This window comes from Mustela lutreola, chromosome 17 (genome assembly GCF_030435805.1).
Source record: "Mustela lutreola isolate mMusLut2 chromosome 17, mMusLut2.pri, whole genome shotgun sequence".
In the NCBI taxonomy this organism is placed as follows: Eukaryota; Metazoa; Chordata; class Mammalia; order Carnivora; family Mustelidae; genus Mustela; species Mustela lutreola.
Genome location: NC_081306.1, coordinates 2,445,475 through 2,463,617, shown reverse-complemented (window position 1 = coordinate 2,463,617; position 18,143 = coordinate 2,445,475). Strand labels below are relative to the sequence as shown.

The 18,143-nt window shown below is 42.6% G+C and overlaps 1 protein-coding gene across 2 annotated transcripts in view; it reads right to left on the bottom strand.

The window, feature by feature from the left end:
- NSMCE1 (NSE1 homolog, SMC5-SMC6 complex component) overlaps positions 1 to 18,143 on the bottom strand; it is a 74,183-nt gene that overhangs the window by 37,481 nt on the left and 18,559 nt on the right. Inside the window, exon 2 of one of the 2 annotated variants that reach the window (XM_059154849.1) lies at positions 13,914 to 13,986. The exons of the other annotated variant lie outside the window; for it this stretch is intronic. The gene's annotated coding sequence lies outside the window, so the exon portion shown is untranslated. The remainder of the gene's footprint in view (positions 1 to 13,913; positions 13,987 to 18,143) is intronic. 2 annotated transcript variants of the gene reach the window in all.

The window sequence follows — 18,143 nt, the reverse complement described above, 5'->3', positions numbered from 1 at the left end:
CTAAATACAACAGACAGACTTCTTGTAAGATTTACTGAAGCAAAATTATAAATGGCTAAAGAGAGTGTAAAAATTTGAGAAAGCATAAGAGTATACTATGAATAACTTGACGCCAATACATTTGAAAATCTAGATGAAAGGGGCAATCCTTGACAAAATTACAAACTACACAAGTTGGTCCTAGAAGAGAGATAGACCAAGAATCGTCAATGAAATTGAAAAGGCAGTGGGTCTGTTCCAACTCCTTAAATGCCCAGGCTGAGAGGGTTTTACTAGAGTGATACACAAATGCAGACAAACAAACAAACTATATTTTGCAAACTGCACCAGAATACGAACAAGACAGGGAAATGTATCCAGACATTCTATGAGGCTCATCTAATCTTGATACCAAAACAAGAGAGCAGAATTAAAGAAAATGTCAGGTCCATGTATATTATAAGCATGGATGCAAAAAAATTTGAGTCTCTTAGTGTCTCAAAAGACATTCTCTTATGATGAGTGATGTTGAGCATCTTCTCATGCATCTGTTGGCCATCTGCATGTCTCCTTTGGAAAAATGTCTATTCAGGTCCTGTGCCCATTTTTAATTGGATTTTGGATTATCTGTTTTGTTTGGTGTTAAGTTGTAGAAGTTCGTCATGTATTTTGGATACTAACCAGGGAAATGCAAATCAAAACCACTAGATATTACCTTACACCCGCCAGAATGGCTAAAATAAAAAAAAAAAAGAGAGAGAGAGAGAGAGATAACAAATGTTGGCGAAGATGTGGAGGGAAAAAGAACCCTTGTGCACTGTTGGTGAGAATGTAACCTGGTGCAGCCACTGTGGAAAACAGTGTGAGGATTCCTCAAAAATCTAAAAACAAATAGCATATGATCCAATCATTCCATTAGTGGGTATTAACCCAAAGAAAACAGAAGCACTAATTCAAAAAGATATATGCATCCCTATGTTTATTGCAACATTATTGGCAATAGCCAAGATATGGAAGCAATCTAAACATTGATTAATAGACAAATGGATAAAGAAGCTGTGATGTGTATGTCTATATGAATATGAATATTATGCAGTCATTAAAAAGAATGAAATCTTGCCATCTGCAACAACATGGATAGACCTAGAGGCTATTATGCTAAGTGAAATAAGTCTACCTGAGAAAGACAGATACCGTACGATCTCACTCATATGTGGAATCTAAAAAAACAAAATCAATGAATAAACGAACAAACAAAAAGCAGAATCAGACCTATAAATACAGAGAACAAACTGTTCCTTCACTGAGCCACCCAGGCGCCCCCTAACCTTACATACAACAACCAAAAGATACCAATTGTCCCCCATAAAAAAAAAAGCCACTGCATCCCCACATATATCCGATGAAGTTGTAAATACTACCGCTGCTCTGGAGAGCAATTTGGTGTCATGGGAATGGAAAAAGCTCATCTCGCAACTCCACTTCTAGGGCTTTAACTGGAGAACATCTCCCTTCGCTCTTGAGAGGTTTGCCAGTAGAAGAAACAATGAGAACATCCTAACTGCCCGTTAACAAGGAAATGAAGGGGCGCCTGGGTGGCTCAGTGGGTTAAAGCCTCTGCCTTCGGCTCAGGTCATGATCCCAGGGTCCTGGGATGGAGCAGGGAGCCTGCTTCTCTCTCTCTCTCTCTGCCTGCCTCCTCTGCCTACTTGTGATCTCTGTCTGTCAAATAAATAAATAAAATCTTAAAAAAAAAAAAAAAAAGCATAGAGTGAAGTGGGGAAAACAAGAGGCAAGGATGATTCATCTCCCAGTTACTCTGTGTGTGAAACTGACCAAATGCAAAATGGCAATATTATATATTTCTAGGAGCTGAATCTATGCATATAAAAATATCTTCTTATTAAGGATTGGAAACACTGTCACAAAACTGACACGAGGAGACCTCTAGGAAAGGGAAGAGGGGGGTGGAATGAAGCTAGAGAAGTCTTGAGACTTATCTGTAATAGCTGAATTTTAAAAATAAAATAACAAAATTATATATTCATATAGTGTTTGTCTAATTTTCCAGTACAGGCGAATACGCCTAAATGCCAACCGTGGTTAATGCTGAGTGCTGGGAACGAGGGTGGCTGTCACTTTGCTCACTTGCACTGTTCTGTATTTAAAAACCATTTCTGAAAGGAAGAGCGAACATACGAAAATGAATGAAGAGTGTGTTTTTGTTTTTTCTAGAAGAACCTGGCCATCAGTGGAAAGGGGATGAGGCAAGATCAGGTTTCACCGGAGCCCAGGTCAGACCCTTTCCACTTTCCCAGAATCTTTCCCGCCTATACAGTCACGTATTTTTTGGATTCGTTACATTTTAGGTTGGATCCAGGGGAGGTAATGGGTATGAGCCAGAGAGGCAGAAAAGGAATGTGATTCCCCTCTACTCATCCTTCATCTTAGAGCGCTGGTGACAGGCCCCAGAGGTCAATTTTAAAAACGATTCCTGTTTAAAGCCCAGGAAGACTCAGCCACGGGATTGAGAAATATGCCCAGATATGGTGTAGACTGTTCAATCTTTCTAAAGGGCGATTTGGCTGTGCTCATCCACAGTGTCTACATATCATGTTCTTTGACCTTGCAATTCCCCTTCTTGGAATCAATCTGAGAAAATAATCAGACACACACACAAAAGTTAATGGACAAAAAAAAAAAAAAAAAAAAAAAAGAGCATCAGAGCCTTAGTTTTATCAGGGAAGAAAGGCAACAACTTGAATGTCTCCAAAAAGCTAAAGAAAGGAATTTCCAGAATAAATAAAAAGGCTGCAGATTATTATGTAGCCTAAAAATTATGTTTTCAAAACACAGTTGGGGTCAGGGGGGAGAAAAAAGATATAATGCAGAATATTTTCAGAGAGAGAGAAAGCTAGAAGAATACATAGACCAAAATATTATCAGTGACTATCCCTGATTGGGGGGGAATATAGGTAAATTTCTTTTTCTTGTCACTTTCTTATACTTTCCAACAGTTCACGAAAAGCACTTTTTAAATTTCATAATCCTAAGAAATACTATTTTTCAAAATAAATGGAGGGGCTCCTGGGTGGCTCAGTGGGTTAAGTCTCTGCCTTCAGCTCAGGTCATGATCCCAAGGTCCTGGGATCGAGCCCCCACTGGGTTCCCTGCTCAGCGAGAAGCCTGCTTCTCCCTCTCCCACTCCCCCTGCTTGTGTTCCCTCTCTTGCTATGTCTTTCTCTGTCAAATAAACAAATAAAATCTTAAAAAAAAGAAAAGAAAAGAAAAGAAAAGTGGCCATACAAGGTTTAAAAGAGTATGTGACCACCAAGCCAACACTACAAGAAATATTAAGGAAGGTTCTATAAAAGAAAGAACCCAAGAGTGACATAGAACAGAAATTTACAGAGACAATCTATAGAAACAGGAACTTCACAGGCAATATGATGTCAATAAAAACTTATCTTTCAATAATCACTCTCAATATGAAAGGCCTAAGTGCTCCCTTAAAACGGCGCAAGGTTGCGGACTGGTTAAAACGGCGGGACCCATCCACGTGCTGCCTACGAGAGACACATTTGGAACCTAAAGATACACACAGACCAAAAATGAAGGCATGGAGAAGCATCGTTCATGCCAACGGGCAAAAAAGAAACCTGGGGTAGCGATTCTCATATCAGACAAATTCGATTTTAAGCTAAAGACTGTAGTCAGAGATACAAAAGGACACTACATCATTCTTAAAGGGTATATCCACCATGAAGGTCTAACAATTATACATATTTATGCCCCCAACACGGGAGCAGGCAACTACACAGGCCAACTGTTACACAAAGTAAAGAGTCATGTTGATATGAATACATTAATTGTAAGGGATCTTAACACACAACTCTCAGATCATCTAAGCAGAAAATCAACAAACAAGAGCTTTGAATAACACATTGGACCAGATGTACCTCGTAGATACAGAACATCCCACCCTAAAACAACAGAATACTCATTCTTCTTGAGCGCACATGGAACCTTCTCCAGAACAGACCACATACTGGGTCACAAATCAGGGCTCAACTGATACCAAAAGACTGAAATTATTCCCTGCATATTCTCAGACCACAATGCTGTGAGTCTGGCACTCAACCATTATGAAAAAGTTTGGAAGGAATTCAAACACTTGGAAGCTAAAGACCATACTGCTCATGAATGTTTAGATCAACCAGGAAATCAAAGGAGAACTTAAACAATTCATGGAAACCAATGAGAATGAAGACACTTCGGTCTAAAACTTATGGGATTTGGCAAAGGCCATCCTAAGGCAGACATACATAGCCACCCAAGCCTCACTCAAAAAAAAAAAAAAAAAGAAAAGAAAAATCCTGAATATACCAACTCCCTTTACACCTTAAAGAACTGGAAAATCAACACTAAATTAAGTCAACCGCATGTACAAGAAGGGAAATAAAGATTAGAACAGAGATCAATGAGTTAGAAACTAGAACTACAGTTGAATGTCTCAACGAAACTAGAAACTGGTTCTTTAAAGAATCAATAAGATCAATAAACCACTGGCCAAACTAAGAGAGGACCTGAATTAATAAAATTATGAATGAAAAGAGAGAAAGATCATGACTAATACTACGGAAATAGAAATAATCATCAGAAATTATTATCAACAGTTTTATGCTGATAAGTTAAGCAACCTAGAAGAAATGGATGCATTCCTGGAAATCTAAAAACTTCCAAGACTGAAACAGGAAGAAACTGAAAACCTGAATAGACCGATATCTAGTAACGAGATTGAAGCAGTGATCAAAAACCTCCCCAAAAACCAGAGTCTAGGACCTGACAGATTCCCTGGGGAATTCTACCAAACACTCAAAGAAGAAATAATACCTATTCTCCTGAAGCTGTTTCAAAAAACAGAAACAGAAGGAAAACTTCCAGACTCTTTCTATGAAGCCAGCATTGCCTTGATCCCAAACCAGGTAAAGACCCCACTAAAAAGGAGAATTTCAGACCAATATCCCTGATGAATATGGACACCAAGATTCTCAACAAGATCCTAGCTAATAGGATCCAACAGTACATTGAAAAGATTATCCATCATGACCAGGTGGGATTCATCCATGGGATGCAAGGGAGTTTCAACATTCGCAAATCAATCAATGAGATAGAACAAATCAATAAGAGAGGAGAGAAGAGCCACATGGTCCTCTCAATTGATGCAGAAAAAGCATTTGACAAAATGCAGCATCTGTTCCTGATTAAAACTCTTCAGAGTGTAGGTATAGAGGGAACATTCCTTAACTTCATAAAATCCATCTATGAAAAACCCACAGAGAATATCATCCTCAATGGGGAAAAGCAGACAGCCTTCCCTTTGAGATCAGGAACAAGACAAGGATGCCCACTCTCAGCTCTGTTGTTCAACATAGTATTAGAAGTCCTAGCAACAGCAATCACACAACAAAGAGAAATAAAAGTATTCAGACTGGCAAAGAAGAAGTCAAACTCTCTCTCTTCACCAATGACATGATACTTTATATGGAAAACCCAAATGACTCCACCCCCAAACTACTAGAACTCATCCAGCAATTCAGTAATGTGGCAGGATACAAAATCAATGCACAGAAATCAGTTGCTTTCTCGTACACTAACAATGAAAATACAGAAGGGGAAATTAGAGAATCAATTCCATTTACTATAGCACCAAGAACCATAAGATACCTGGGAATAAACCTAACCAAGGAGGTAAGGGATCTGTACTCCAGGAACTACAGAACACTCATGAAAGAAATTGAAAAAGACACAAAAACCTGGAAAAATATTCCATGCTCATGGATCAGAAGAATACACATTGTTAAAATGTCTGTGCTGCCCAGAGTAATACTTTCAATATTAAAAGTATACTTTCAATGCCATCCCAATCAAAATTCCACTGGCATTTTTCAAAGTGCTAGACAAACCATCCTAAAATTTGTATGGAACCAGAAATGACCCTGAATTGCTAAGGAAATACTGAAAAAGAAAAACAAAGCTGGAGGCATCATGTTGCCTGACTTCAAGCTTTCCTACAAAGCTGTGATCACGGGGGTATAGCTCAGTGGTAGAGCATTTGACTGCAAAGCTTTGATCACCAAGAAAGCATGGTACTGGCACAAAAACAGACACATACACCGGTGGGACAGAGTAGAAAGCCCAGAGATGGACCCTCAACTCTATGGTCAAATTATCTTCGACAAAGCAGGAAAAAATATATGGTGGAAAAAAGGCAGTCTCTTCAATAAATGGTGCTCAGAAAATTGGACAGCTATGTGTAGAAGAATGAAACTTGACCATTCTCTTACACCGTACACAAAGATAAACTCGAAATGGATAAAAGACCTCAACATGAGGCAGGAATCTATCAAAATCCTAGAGGAGAACGTAGGCAGTAATCTCTTTAACATCAGCCACAGCAACTTCTTTCAAGTTATGTCTCCAAAGGGCAAAGGAAACAAAAGAGAAAATGAACTTTTGGGACTTCACCAAGATCAAAAGCTTCTGCACAGCAAAGGAAACAGTCAACAAAACAAAGAGGCAACCCACGGAATGGGAGAAGATATTCCCCAATGACACTACAGACAAAGGGCTGATCTCCAAGATCTATAAAGAACTCCTGAAACTCAATACCCAGAACACAGATAATCACATCAAAAAAAAAAAAAAAAAATGGGCAGAAGACATGAACAGACACTTCTCCAATGAAGACATACAAACGGCTAACAGACACATGAAAAAATGTTCATCATTATTAGCCATCAGGGAGATTCAAACTGAACCTACATTGAGATACCACCTTATACCAATTAGAATGGCCAAAATTAACAAGACAGGAAACAACGTGTGTTGGAGAAGATGTGGAGAAAGGGGAACCCAATTACACTGTTGGTGGGAATGCAAGTTGGTGCAGCCACACTGGAAAACAGTGTGGAGATTCCCTAAGAAACTAAAAATAGAGCTTCCCTATGACCCTACAATTGCACTACTGGGTATATACCCCAAAGATACAGATGTAGAGAAAAGAAGGGCCATCGGTACCCCAATGTTCACAGCAGCAATGGCCACAGTCACCAAACTGTGCAAAGAGCCAAGATGCCCTTCAAAAGACTAATGGATAAAGAAGATATGGTCCATATATACAATGGAGCATTATGCCTCCATCAGAAAGGATGAATACCCAACTTTTGTAGCAATATGGACGGGACTGGAAGAGATTATGCTGAGTGAAATAAGTCAAGCAGAGAGAGTCAATTATATGGTTTCACTTACTTGTGGAACATAAGGAATAACACGGAGGACATTGGGAGATGGAGAGGAGAAGTGAGTTGGGGGAAATCAGAGGGGGAGACGAACCATGAGAGACTGTGGACTCTGAGAAACAAACTGAGGGTTTTGGGGGAGGGGTGTTGGGAAAGCCTGGTGGTGGGTATTAAGGAGGGCACGTATTGCATGGAACACTGGATGTGTTGCATAAACAATGAATCTTGGAACACTGAAAAAATAAAATCAAATTTTTAAAAAGTGGCCATAAATACATACATAAATAAATAAAGCTAAATATCAGTAAAGTGCACACGTTTTAGTATGGAGAATTTGTTACACTTACTTTTCCTTCTCGAGACCCTGCTTTGTTCTCAAAAACCATAGCAAAGCTACCAGGGGAGGTTTCCAGACAAGATGCAAGGTCATCGTGATCTCCTAAGGGACTGACCAAGAAAGGGAGTCAAAGGTTGAATTCAGGGCAAGCTACTCAAAACCCCAAATTGGGTGGCCTCCCACATAGGCCTTTTAAGAGTTCTAGAAACTCCGGTGACCCGTTCACATCACAGTGGGGGTATCCCTTGCTTGCTCTTCTGAGGGTGGTTGGTGAACTAGCAGCATCGCATCCCACCCAGGGGCTTGAGAGACCTCTGAGAAGATGACGCTGAGGCGCCTCCCAACCCAGCATGCTCCCCCACCTCCCCCCACCGCCACTGACCTACTGGAGCAGAGTCTGCATTTCAACAAGACCTGCAGGTGAATGACAAGAAAGTTTGGGAAGCATTGGTTTCGAACACACTTAAATTTATTCACCTCTCCCACCTACCATACTCTTTTTTTCTTTTATAAGATTTTATTTATTTATTTGACAGACAGATCACAAGTAGTCAGAGAGGCAGGCAGAGAGAGAGGGAGAAGCAGGCTCCCCATTGAGCAAAGAGCCCGATGCGGGGCTCGATCCCAGGACACTGAGATCCCAGGACCCTGAGATCATGACCTGAGCCGAAGGCAGAGGCTTTAACCCACTGAGCCACCCAGGTGCCCCCCACCTGCCAGCCTCTTAAAGCTTACTCCAACGAAAACATTTCTCTCTCTCTTTCTTTCTCTTATTGAGAGCAGGTTGTAAATCGTTTTGGGTGTTTTTTTTTTGCACATGCATTTCTTTTAAAATGGACAAAAGCAGAGAATTCCATCTTCCCAGCAGTCCTCCATTGGCTCAGCAGCTTCCCAGAACAATTTTTATTTTTTTAGGGGGCTCCCATGCCCAGCATGGAGCTCGATGAAGGGCTTGCACCCACCACACTGAAATCAAGACCCAAGCTGAGATCATGAGTCGGATGCTTAACCCATTGAGCCACCCCGGTGCCCTACTTTTTTTTTTTTTTTTCTGATTTGAAAATTATGAATCCCTTTAGGAGCAACAAATACTTCCAGATTGCTGCTTCTTCCCTTGTCTACAATAAGAGGTTAGACATTGGGATTGGAGGTTGGTGGGACAGGGACACAAAACCAACAACCGTACATCAGGAACTGGTTATGAATTAAGGGCTCAGTGAATATTGTTCTCGTTCTGATGTCTTAAAAGTATTTTTAGTGTTTGGCATTTAATAAAGTTTTCTTGATGTTATGACAATCGGTGATAATATGAGAAATATATATGATCTCTGATATACAGAGATATATAAAAATGATATATGGAGATTCATATGATATATAGGATATAATATGTAGTATGATACATATGATATGTATAGATACATGATATATATATATATGGCACTATTATCATAAAATAGAAGCATCATCATATTTTCAAATCTCTTAATTAAAACTCACTTGTATCCCCACTAACTAAAAAGTATATAATCACTTACTCCTCACAATCCCAGGGCAGCTCTTTCTGCCATGGGTCCTGTCCAAGTCCTGTAATAAAAGCCCCTTGTAAATGGTTTTGGAAACCAAGGTTAAAGAGAAAGCACCTACTTGACTCACCACATTTTTCATTTTCATTTAATTTTTTGCCTTCCTCCTACAGAATGATCGAGAGCCTTAGAAGGCATAGCGCAGGACGCTAGGATGCGAAGATGAGTCTTTGTCCCCATAGTCAGTTTGATTTAAAAAATAGCTGGTTAAAAAAAAATAAGATAGGTACCCATTAGTTAAGTGTAGAAAAGGCTAAGTCGTCTTAGAATTTACCAATTAAGCTAGTTTGGGTGTCAGAGACAGACTCTGGATAACTTAAGCAAAAAAAAAAAAAAGTTTATTGGATGGATATTGGGCATGTTTATTATTCGGGATACTCAAGGTCAAGGTGCTGTAAGAAGCATCCCCCACGTGTTACTTGGAAGGCATGCCGCACATCCCATGTGAGTCTACAGAGGCTCTGCTCTACACTTGCTCGGGGACTCAGATGAACAGAGGCCCCCAACTTTGTAGTCACATCACCCAAACATGAAGCCTCAGGGACTGGGCAGAGGTGTCTAGAGCCTGGAGCCTGGCTCAGGGGCTTTTTACTGCCTCAGCCTGAAAGTGACATGTGTCATTTCTACCTATTGCCATCAGTCAGAATGAGTCACATGGCCTGCCTCACGGCAGGGAGCTGGGAAACTTATGGGGACAAATGGAATAACCAGTGAGCTCAGTGTCTGTGGTACAGGGAGGTGCCCACTCCAAGGAAAAGCGGAAGCCTCCCCTCTTGAGCAGAACTGGGTTCTGAGCACCTGGGCAGGCCTGGCCAGAAGGAGATGTGGTCCCGCCGGCAAGTCATTTGCAGATCTTTCTGTCTCATCTCAGGATCTGCCCTGGAAGGTGGGAGCCGCTCGCTGGTTCCAGCTGGGTTTTATGTTCCACCCAGGACAGAGGGAAGGGGACAAGCTGATCGTCGGTTCCACCAAAAAGGAGGGGTCACGCGTCCCAACAAAATGGTGAGCTGTTACGGCCAAAGGGAGATGAATGAAGCCAGGTCAGCCTACCCAACTACGTGGGCTCGGTGTAATGGCGGTTTAATGGGAGAGGTGGCATTCAAGATGAATCTTGGAGGAAGGGGATGTGTTGGATGCAGTGGAAAGATAACCCAGGCCGAGGGCAATAGAAGCGGAGTGTGGACCCAGGAGAGTGGCAGTAATCCGCAAGAAAGAAAAATGAGCATGATCCAGAAACGTGGCTGTGAGTTACATTTTCAGCACAATGGCCCTGGCTTGTCTTTGCTCCATTTGGACACAAGTGGGTGGGGACTGCTTGGAATGGTTCAACTTCCATCATGACTTTGAGGTCGTGGTCTTCTGTGTTGGCTGCAATTCTCTGCTCTCCTCCACATAACCTCCCCTGTGGTTAGCTGACACTGCCTCAAAGCGTGATGGTCTCAGGATAGGTGGGTTGCTTCTTGGGGAAACTGAAGGCACAAAGGTGGAGCCTGCTGGGTGGTCTTGGTATAGATTGGCAGAACACCAGATCGTCTTCTAGGATCTAGGAGTTAAGCTATTTCATGGGACCGGTGTAGATTCAGGGAAGGGGATGCACCAGATCGTGACTGCTGGGAGACTGGGCATCCTTGGCGCCATGTCTGGAGACCAGCTGCCAAGGAGGATGTCCCTGGGCTTGGGCATCCCACCCCCAAGCTCCTGCATGAGGTATGCAGTGGGAAGTGAGTAGTGTTGGTGGAAAGAGAAGTTGGCCGCTGGGTCGTAGAGTCTAAAGAGTTTATGCCAACCCAGAGAGCTTGAACTTCTAAAACATAAATGAAAATGATGACAGCTGGGGAGGGTCATGGAGGTCCTTCTCTTCATGCTGAGCCTTTTTACAGATTTGCCCTTTTTGTCTTATTGGCCAGGATGGGGTCACATTGCCACCCCTTGGTGCAAACGAGTCTGGGAAAGTGAGACTCTCTTCGGGGGGGAAAGGGATTGCTGTTGATTTATCCTCCAGATGTGGGCCATTGCAGGTTGAATGAAGTGGGAAGGAGAAGGGGTACAATGGTACTGGGGGTAGGAGGATACACGGAGGTAGCCACCAGCAATGGAAAGCAGGGAAGGGTGTCCCTTTAGGTCATGCAAGTGGGAGTTAAGGCTGGGGTAGAGGCAACAGAAAGAGGAAAACAGGCAGGATGTGAACATGGATACACCAGTGGAGTGGACTGATTATGGCGGCTCGTGCTTAACTTTCATGAGAGAGAAGGGGAAAGAGAAAGAGAGACAGAGACAGAAAGAGGGAAGTCAAGATGAGAATGTGGTTTCCATCTTGCTTAACTGAATGGTGAGGCCATTGACCCAGGCCAAGAACATAGAGAAGAAGCAAAGTTGGAGAAAGATGAATTTGGTCTTAAAGATTTGGAGTTTGAGGGATCTGAGAGTTAGCTCGAGGCAAATGTCCAGAAGGCGTGGGCTATGAAGCACTGGGACATGGGAAGATGGTCAAGGTCAGATGGATAGATTGGATGTTATCAGCCTAAAGTCACCCCTTATCTGTGGTTCTGGTTACTCTTGATCAAACTCGGTCCAGAAGCAATCTTTCTGTTGTCATCAGAAGGTCAACAGTCACCTCGTGCTGCGTCACTGTGCCTAGTCATTCCCCTCCCTTTGTCTCATCATGTAGAGATGCTATCATCTCACATCCTCACAAGAAGGATAGGATAATAAGTATAGGATGAGATATTTTGAGAGAGAGAGAGAGAGAGACCACAATAACCTATCTTTTATTACAGTACATCATTACAATTTTTCTATTTTATTAGCACTTACGCTAGTAACCTTTTACTGTACCTAATTTGTAAACTAAACTTTATCACAGGCATGTATGTATTGGAAAAAACGTGGTATGTGTAAGGTTTGATACTGGAGTTTCAGTCATCCAATAAGTATCTTAGGACACACCCTTCCCCCCTCAGATAAGGGGAGGACTACTGTAGTCGAAACCAAGCTACAAAATGATGTCTCTGCTTCTGCAAGGTCCAGAAGAATGTCCATCCAAGTACTCATAGAGGCTCCCTCTGGGAAAAGGGATGGACAGAAGAGAGGGTGTTTCCGGAGAAAATGTTCATGGACATCGTATACTTCCGCACTGCTGAAGCTTTGATACTGGGCGCACATCCGATGAGGGGAAAGTACAGTTAGAAACGAGCTGAACAAGAAAGGGAACGGCAGAGGAACAAGAAAGGTTGTGGGGAACGCTTCCATCTAGAGGAGCATGAGAAAGAAGACGGGGGAGGTGTTTAGAGACTCAGAGGATAGGGATGAAGGCTGGGAGAAGAATGAGTGGATGCAGAGGAGTCAGAAGGAGAGCCTGAGAAAGACGGGCTTTGTGTTTCGTGAAACCTTCTTGCCGCCCCTAGACAGTATGGGCGGTGTGCAGACGAGATATGGTCATACACGTGCGATGGGGTTTGGGGCAGGCTGCCGCCACTTTGGCCTATTATTTTGAATTGAAGTTATTTAAGAAACCCCAGTACCAGAAGGACACTCCCCTGTCCCTCTGACCTTCCCTTGTCCGCCCACCTATGTGGAGAGCGCCCTCCCTGCACCTGGAAGGGAGCGGTCCCCTTATCCCCAGAGATGGGGAACTCGGGGCCGAGAAGGTTGTAGAAACAACTTCTTCATTAATTTTATTAACTTGCTTATCTCCAAACCCAAAGTGCTTTGTGTCGTCAAATGCATCGTGTCTTTGTCTAAAAAAGTATAAAAAGCTGCCTGCTCTGGTCGCTTCTAGGAATCTCAGAGTTTTCAGAGCCCCTATGCGTATGAAGTTAAGGTTGTCTTTCTCCTGTTCATCTGTCTTATTTCAGTTTAATTATTAGGCCTGGCTGAAGACCCTGGAGGCCAAGAAGGGAAAAGATTTTCCTCCCCTACGTAGAGAAATGTGAGCCCCTATGAGAACACGGGAGCTCGAGAAAGCAGAGAAATGGTATTTCTCAGGTATCTATCCTTAAAAGCCCGGCCATGCCCTTCAAATGTCTCATCCACCACCTCTCTCTTTTTAGCTTGTCTTTGACCCACCACCCCACCTGAGATGTAAATGATCCTGAACAAGGTGCACGCCATTTATCCTTGCAACATCCTGCATGACCATGGGACCGGTAGTCGTTGTGGTAAAAATAGGCTGTGCATTCGTCTTTCCCACGAAATTTTGTCTAGCCACAGAATTAACCAGAAACAAGAGAAGCGTAACCCCTGCCCCTCCTCTTCTCAGCAACAGAGAGACAGAGGCTTTGATACAACAGAATGAATAACGTACCACAACTAAGTTAGAAAGACCACTGAGAAAGGCTAGCAGGGGAGTGCTGCTTTGCCAGCCCACAGCTTTTGGGTGGACCCGATGTTCTAACTGAGATTACGGGATGCCCCAGATTAAATGAACAAGACGATGTGATAAGACTGAGCAAACACCAAGTCAGAGGAATTTGGATTATTCACTTGTGAGTGATTCTACTCCCCCTCTCTTTGGTATTTTTATTTGCTGTGTATTTACTGGTTTTCCTATGAACACACTGCAGAACTACCCATGAGGCCAACACACACATGAGTGGGCCAAGAAGCATTATCCATCTATGACCTCAGCTGGCAGTTAGCTCTCGTGCTAATGTGAACCCGAGTGGGCGTGGGGGCTGGACAGTAGGAGGTGCTCATCAAAACCCCACTTACCCAGGCCTCCAGAAGTCCAGGATTTCCACCCTGGTGTTGCCGCTTTCTTTCAATAGTCACGCAGCATACATTTCTGTAATAATATATGCAATGGGAGAGTTTCAGTGGCTCATACCAACAAAAGGTGGCTTTCATAATAAGGACATTTCAGATCGAATCTGACCGTGTTCTAAGGTAGGAGGTTCCATGGTTGGGGCAGCAACTCAACAATGTCATAAAGATCCCTGACTCTTCCATCTTTCCACTTTGACATCTTCCACATACTGACTTTTCTAGTGAGCTCTGCCCTCCTGTCACGAAATGGCTGCCACAGCTCCATGCATCGCCTCTCTCCATGTCAAGGTCCAACATCTCTTTACATTTTCCTGTCTTTATCAGAGGGGGAGCTCTTTCCCAAAAGCCTCTGGCACACTCCCATTCTAGTTCTGTTGCCCAAGATTGGGTCACATACTCATGCCCAGCTGGTAAACAAGGCTAGGAGATGAGCACTTTATATTTTCGGCTTCTGTCGTGGGAGAAAAGAGCTGGGAATGACTGTTAGGTAGGCAACCAAACAACCACTGCAATTAACAATAATGAGAATAAAAAGTGTTATAGCAGCTAAAATCAATTGAGTCATTGATACATGTCAGGCACTGCTCTTAGGGATCAACATGCATTACTTGGGTTCATCCCAACCACACTACCATGAGATTGTGTTATTGCTGTCCCCATTTTATAGGCAGAAAAACTGAGGCTCAGAGAGGTTAGAAAACTTGCCATTGTCACAATCGGAAAGCCTACACTTGGCTTTGGAGAGCAAGGTCACCTCTCTTTGGAGAGCAAGGTCAATGAGATAGTACTTGATCTCCAAAGACTCGTAGTTCAGCAGAAGGTCCAGGCGGGAAAATAAATCACTGTAATGTAGTGAGGTAAGTGCTAATCCATGTGTAACAGGGTGTGAGTTAGCAAGAAACTGTCTGGCATCAGCATCCCAAGCAGACCACACTTTGTTTCTAATGAAATCTCCCAGAAAGGAAGGGAACAGACATGCTGGTGTGTGTGTATGGGGGCGGGTGGGGGGGAGAGAGGTGCAGTGTAGCTGGGCAGAAGCAGGGAGCCAAACCCCGGGGAAGGAGGCGGAGGCATTTGGGGGTTGCGCGACAATGCGACAGTGTTGTTCCGCCTTGTGGTGGGAGGTGACAGGACCCCAGTGGGACTGCATGATGTGACGAGGGGGTGCCCAAGCAGGGAAAGAGCAGTGAGGACACCCAACCTCCTGCTGGGGGCAGGCAGAATCAGACAATAGCCACTCAATGGCGCGTTTTGCAGCTCAGAACCCAGAGGACTTTATGTAAGCATTTGTCCTATGTATGATGCCTCCACCATCATGTCACCCTGGAAGCAGGGAGAGACTTCAGTAACCACTGAAAGTCATTTATTATTATACTCTGAGTATGAGGGCTTGGCATCAGGCTTAGTTTTATTGGGAACAACAAATTCCTATGGTTTTGTACATCCAGAGAGGAAGCCAGCCTGATGTTACAGCTGTGTGCACAGATGGGTAGAAATGCAGAAAAAGGAATCACAGCCACTGTCATAAAGAGAAAGGACCCAGGTAAGTCTCCAGAGATAAGGGGCAGCTTAAGTAGGGTCTTGAAGGATGAATAGGAGTTCACCAAGGGGACAAGCGAGGGAAAGGGTCTATGCAAAGGCAAAGAAGTATGAAAGACTTGCTCCCTCTCAAAAACTGTCAGAATTCCGAGCATTGGGTAAATAGGCACAGATGTCAGGGAAAGGGGTCAGTAAAGAAGACACAGGGGTATCATCTGAGCTTCAAGACCACAGGTAGGTGAAACTCTTAAAATGAGTCTGAATGAGAGGTTTCCAAACTTGCATTTTCAAATAGAGACTGTTTTCTTATTCATGAACCCCTTTACAGAAGTTGAAATTAAATGTAACTGCGATACATACATCAAATATAATAGGGCTACATCTTTCCCGGACTGCGATTGTCTTAAATGCGGGAAGTATGGTTTTACTAATAAATTAAATTAAGCCTGCCCCTGTGTGCCCAATGACGGGCTGGCGAGAACGTTACCCTCTGTCGTAACCTGAGAAACCTCCTTCATCCAGAGTCACGTGAAAATCCAAGGTCTGATACAGTCCAGATGGTTGAGGAAGGTTTTGATTTCCATGCACACAGGTGATGACTTTCAGAATGCCAACTGCCCTCTGCTGTCACCACGATGTTGGCCCCCTGATGCAGGACACAGGATTCTTTTCCCTGCTCCCACTTCCCTGGGACACCAGACAGCCATTTCCCTCTGAGCGGGGCACGAACCACAGTGACTCCCCAGGACCTCTAACTACTCCCGGTCCTAGAGTGGGGAGTCGGCCCAGCTCAGTCCACATCTGGGGACCTCAATCTCCCCAAGGCTCTCTCAGTTTCAAGTTCAAGGGCCTTAACCTAAAGCAGTGTTCTCTGAACTAAAGGTCAGGGTCCATCAGTGGTTTTTAAAATCAATGCTGTGGACCCGTAATGCTTTAAGTATTATATTTATTATTATTTAAACCTTGAAGGGTGAGATGAGTCATTTTTTATAAAATTTAATGGATTGTTAGCTTGTTTTGGTCATGCCTATATTTATTTATTTTTATCAACCCCCTAACATCTTTTCGATGTTTTTTTTGCCAGGCATCTGGTTAGGAACATGTTCAAACACACCAAAGGGTTGTAAAAAATTGTATGATGAGTACCCATATTCCCACCATCCAGATTAACATATAATTCATTATTAGTATAATAATTTTAATTAATAAATTAATTAATTAATAGTTATTTAATTAATTTATTATTATAATTATTATATATACTATACAATAATTATGAACTATATATAGTTCATATATATTTTTAATTTTTTAAGATTAAGGTGTAATTTATATACAGTGAGAATCACCTATTTTAGAACACACGTCTATGAATTTGGACAAACACAGTCAAGTAGCCACCACCCCAGTCACGATACAAAATGGTGCCTTTAACCCAAAAAATTCTCTCCTGCCTGTTTCCAGTGACCCTTCTTCCCACCCCTGGCCCCGGCAACCACTGGTCTATTTTCTCTCCCTAGAGCTTATCATAGAAAGAGAGTCACACAGCATGTAGTATCTTGAGTCTGACTTCTTTCAAAACACATAGCACATTGGAGATTTTTCCATAGTGTTGTGTGTATCTGAGGGTCGTTCCTTTTTACTGCCAAGACACCACATGATGCGCCAGGATTTGTTTATCTGTTCGCCACCAGCTGGGGTCCATTTGGGTTGTCTCTGTTTTTTGGGCAATTACAAATAGAGTCACTGTGCAGCAACATTTGCAGAAAGGTTTTCCTAGAAGTGTGTTTCATTTCTCTGGAGTAAATACCCAGGAGTAGGACAGCAGGTCTTACGGTAAAATATGTTTTACTTTGTAAGAAACTGTCAAGCTATTTTCCAAATGACCGTATCATGTTGCACTCCCTCCAGCAACACATGAGACTTCCAGCTGTTTGGCGTCTCCCAATCACTTGGTGTTGTCAATGCACTGAAAAAATTTGAGTCGTTCTAATGTGTGATGAGGTTTTAATTTGTAATTCCCAGATGACGAGTGATGGTGAACATCTTTTCATCTGCTCACTTGCCACATGTCTATATTTATTGGGGAGATGCCTGTTCAAATCTTTTTTCCCATTTAAAAAAGTTGAGTCGTTTTTTTAATTGAGTTTTGAGAGTTCTTTATATATTATGGATACACGTCCTTTATTAGATATATAATTTATAACTATTTTCTCACATTCTGTGGCTTATCATTTTAAGTGTCTTGGTAGTGTCTTTTGAGGAGCAGAAGTGTTTAATTTGGGTGAAGCGCAATTTATCAAATTTTTCATTTATATCTACCTAAACATTTTTAAATAGATTTATTGAGATGCAATCCATAAATCATACTGTGCTCACAGGACCTGGGTGTCTCAGTCAGGTAAGTGTCCATTTCTCGGTTCTGGCTCTGGTCGTGATCTTGGGACTCTGAGACTGAGCCCCGCCTGCATGGGGCTCTGCACTCAGGGGAGAGTCTACTTGAGATTCTCTCTCTCCCTCTGCCCCTCCTCCCATGCCCTCATATATATGCTCTCTCATATAAATACATCAATCTTTTATTTTTAAGATTTTATTTATTTATTTGACAGAGATCACAAGTAGGCAGAGAGGCAGGCA